Below are 4,419 nucleotides of genomic sequence, written 5' to 3'. Positions count from 1 at the left end.
GCACTGTTCTCACCTGACGCAAGTTATCGTCGCGTTATCTACGGACGGGCACGTGGCGGCATCAAATCACCCGAACCGTGCTGATAAGATAGGAGCCGCTTTGTTACTTCGCCGTACAGTTATGCCAAGCAGGTACTCCGCACACGTTTATTTGCTCATGCACAGTAATCCGCGTTTCATCACTTCACTTTCTCCACTAACACCTGACTTTTGCGGCATCAACCGCATACTTTCCTGAACATACTTTCCGCTTGTTGAACAAACGAGCTTGGAGGATGACATACGCGTATAAACTTGAAGAGAAGTCACAGTCAGCGTAATGAACCAATGAAATGTAAATGGTTGATGCGATGTTTGATAGAGAACAATATGTCGGGCCTTATTCCAAATCAAACGGAAGGGAATGATGTCCTAGTTGACAAGAAGAAAGAACCGAGAGAAGTGTAGTTTCTTAGGTCATATAGTGCATAGAAGCATAGGCGGAAAGTTTTCATTTAACCAGTGGGGGGGGGGGGCTTCCGAATCTCACTCTTATGTCTATATATATATCCTTTAATAACAGTTGCACTTGAAGATACTTCGTGCAAGTTAAGAATTGTTCACCGAACTGACTGCCTTATATAAGTATTTACACGACTTCATAATAGGCGACAGTTTAGTTTCACAGCCTGAGTCCTCTCGCGCCACCAAAAGACTGGCGTCTCTCGGGGCTGTAATCTTCCTTGGTGTAAATTGTGTTATACTTCATTATCACTAATACTATTTTGCCTTTCCGGTGGAACTGTAGCCTTTTTCTGTTGTTATTTTACTGTGAGTCCAATATAAGCGCTGCTCCGCACGACTGATGTTGATTCTGATTTCGAGTGAATCCGGCTCGGCTTCATTTCGCTTAATGAGTGAATTGTAATATTTAGAACCTCTACATGCAAGTGGCGATGTTTCCATCCGTAATAAATGTTGTAAATTATTAGACTTTTTTTTTTTCATGAGTCGTTAGCATTGCCTACTGGACAGAGTTACACGTGTGTTTAACGACTTTCACGGGGCTTTTTTAAAAAGGCACACTTTGTCGCAAGCGTTTTCCTAGCTGGAAACTAACGAGAAGGCAAAATAATTTGTTCACCACTGGACCGCACTTGCAGAACACGAGGGAGGCCCTGCACAGGTCGCACGCAGACATGGATTGAGCGCGTTTTGATTTCTATCTACATGCTCGAGTGCGAAATAAGTTTATCTTTCACTGAGTGAGCAGTCAGGAAACTTATACGAACACGTGAAATTAAGCGCCAGATATAGCTCAGGGTGAACTAGTTTTTTTGTTCAATTACACGGGAACCGCCATACTAATCTGAATAAAATTTGTCGCATTGAATCGAAGTTACATTCGTGGAATAGTTGGAAAAGGGGGGGGGGATTTTTTAAATTTAGGTGCTCAGATGTTTTGCGAAATTTGTGAGAATGGTCAGTATCTAAAAAGAAAATTTATGAGCTAGGTATATAACTCTTCCAACTGAAGAAAAGAACAGATACGGCAATTCTGTAAATAACTCACATAGACGTATTATATGCTTGTAAACAGAAGAATTGAACGCAATAATCCATAATTTGCAAAAAATAATGCTCTACTTCCTACCGTTACCTGTAAAAAGCGTTATCAAAGAATTATTCAACAATTTCTGAAAATGGGACTCTTCTTTGATAAATAATGCTTCTATAGGTGTTCAGATTAACATTGTCCTCTGAAATGCAAGAATTGTTCCAACAATTGTTGTCTTTAATTTGTACAGAGATTGTCAAACGGGAGAATTTTAGAGTTCCTCGCGTATTCGCCCAGGAAAGGCGAGGCCTGAAATCCTACTATTAGGCTCGATAAAGGAAGAATGCGGTCAAGCAAGCTAGCTGTCGGCTAACGACAAGATGTTTACTGAGGTGGTCACCCTTATCCTTGCGAATCTGAATTATTCAACTTACGCCATTGAGCGGTTATACCACACTGCGCTCACACATGATTTCAGAGATATTTCGAGGGAAGGTTGGTCGTGAGGATCGGGTCTACGCAAGAGTGAGTTGTTCCATGTGGGGCCGGGTAAAGCAATGTATGCAGCATAAAAGGTTGGTGTTGGGTAATTTCTAGTTTCTCTAAAGCCACGTTCGACGTTGAACTTATGTGTTATACCTTTAATGCACATAATTTTTCCGCACACTGCTTGACAGAAGCAAAGGGCATTTGAGACCGCGGACACATGTAAACACTACTCCCGAAAATGGCTAAAGTTGAATACTTAAAAGGCTCCCGAATTTGTATATTTTTATGGAAACACGGTACAGATTCCAGAAAAAAATTTTTTTTACCAATAAGATCACTACTTAGTTACGCCAGGCTAGTCGTTATAATTACAAAAATTCATTACGGTTATTGTTATACATTACTGATAATGTTACGGACCTGTTATAGACGATGTGCTATAGCATGAAAAGAACTGAAACATTTGTGATAAGTAGAGGCACTGGTTATTAATGAGCAAATGGCTACATGACGCCACAAAGAACATTAATTTACAGCAGGTATAATGAGAAACACATCGAAGTTCTCGTAAAAACCTACTAAAAACTTCTGAGATTTTGCGTGCTATAACCACGATATGATTATCGGGCACGCCGTAGTGTGGGACTGCGGAATAATTGTGACCACCTGAGGTACCTTAACGTGCATCTACACCCAAGTACACGAGCATTTTTTTGCATTTCGCTCGCACCGAAATGAGAGCGCCGCGTCTGGGAGCGAACCCACGACCTCGAGCTGAGCAGCTCAGCACCATAGCCGATAAGCTGCCACGGCGGGTAAACCTAGTAGTGCACCTCCCAAAATATAAATGCCTGGCGGTACCCTCCGTACATAAGTGACTTATTACATTGCGGTTAGAAGAGGATTAATCTGCGTTCAGCACTATATTCGAGGTTCCTTTCTTTTTCCTTGTCATCGCTAGTCAGAACAAATTCAAAAGTAAGTTGCCTCTTCATACAGAGCCGTCGTGACAAAGATGGTTATGTTCCTTCCAACGGATAGGAACATGGCGACTCCAGCAGGTGCATGACGCTGCTGGTGGTCATGCATATTATTTACCATCGTACGCACATGCTCCAGGGAATACATGCATGGTTATCGTCGAGGTGGCACAAATATGTTTTTATTACAGGTGTCGAGGCAGGCAATTAGGAGCAGTGAGGTTGAAAATAATACGCGTATTGATTGTAAGGAAAACGAACCACCGTGGGAGAAAGAGGAAAATACTTTTATATTTTTTTGTCTTTCTCATCATTTTTGTTTGTTTCCCACGAAATCACTTCGTTAGTGTTTCATTATTTTCATTATAGACTTGTCTGATGGTATTTTGCAGTATGGTCAGCGTTTTTTTTTATGGCTTTTCTTAGCTAAGACTTTGGAATGTATGGCCCTCTCACTGGTGGCGAAACTTCCAGTATTTCTCAGCTAGTAAATAAGAGGGGAAACCATGAAAGGCTAGGCACAATATAGGGCCGTCGGTCCTAGGTTTTTGTGGTCCGAGCGTATATGATGACCTACTTAACTTTATATGTGATACAAAAAAACTATCGTGCCAATTTTCTAATAATTTTTAGCGTCATAAGTAAATAACAACGAAATGGCATCGCTTCGTTAATATATTTTATATTCATAAGGACGAAGTCCGAAATACCTATCTTCTTTTGATAATTGAATTGTGCCCTATTATCCCATTAATTCTCTTTACTATTTCTTTATTTGTAGGTCATTTCCTTTCCGTTTTCCTGCTACTATATACGTACCGATTCCTGTCCTACGCACGCCCCATCATATCACATACAATCAACCAATCATCCGAAGCTGTAAGAAGCTTAAGAACAAGATGTTCCACTTACGTCAGAAGTTCGTACGAGGACGTACCGTCTGTTCCTGAAAATTTGGGCCCGCCACAGTTTTTGCCAGATGGTTAATGAAACTCTGTAGGGTTGCTGCAGAAGTCCGTGCCAACCTGCTCTTATGCAGTAGTACTTCAAGAGGCCGTTGATGCCTGTGTGCTTTCGAAGCGGTACAACTGCTGACCACAGCGCGACCTTTAGTATTTGATGAATGTGTGACCATTGTTCCAGCCGGCTATATGACGTTTAAAACTGACTGTGCAATGTGTTTTAAAATAACATCTTACGCTCAAGCCCTTATATCTATGGTTGGAACGTCATGCGAGTGTCATCACAGAGATGGTGTGATCCAGAGCCCTGACTGAGTGTGTGCGTATCGTGTTATTCATAGTTTCCTTCCGCTATGGTTCTGACAAGGAACAAAACAAATAAGAAGGGATGATATGACCGATTGTATTATTCATGTGATTGTCTTCGCGTTTGTTGGGCTCTGTTACTGCA

Source organism: Dermacentor andersoni, chromosome 11 (assembly GCF_023375885.2).
Source record: "Dermacentor andersoni chromosome 11, qqDerAnde1_hic_scaffold, whole genome shotgun sequence".
NCBI lineage: Eukaryota > Metazoa > Arthropoda > Arachnida > Ixodida > Ixodidae > Dermacentor > Dermacentor andersoni.
Note: the sequence above shows the minus strand (reverse complement) of the source record.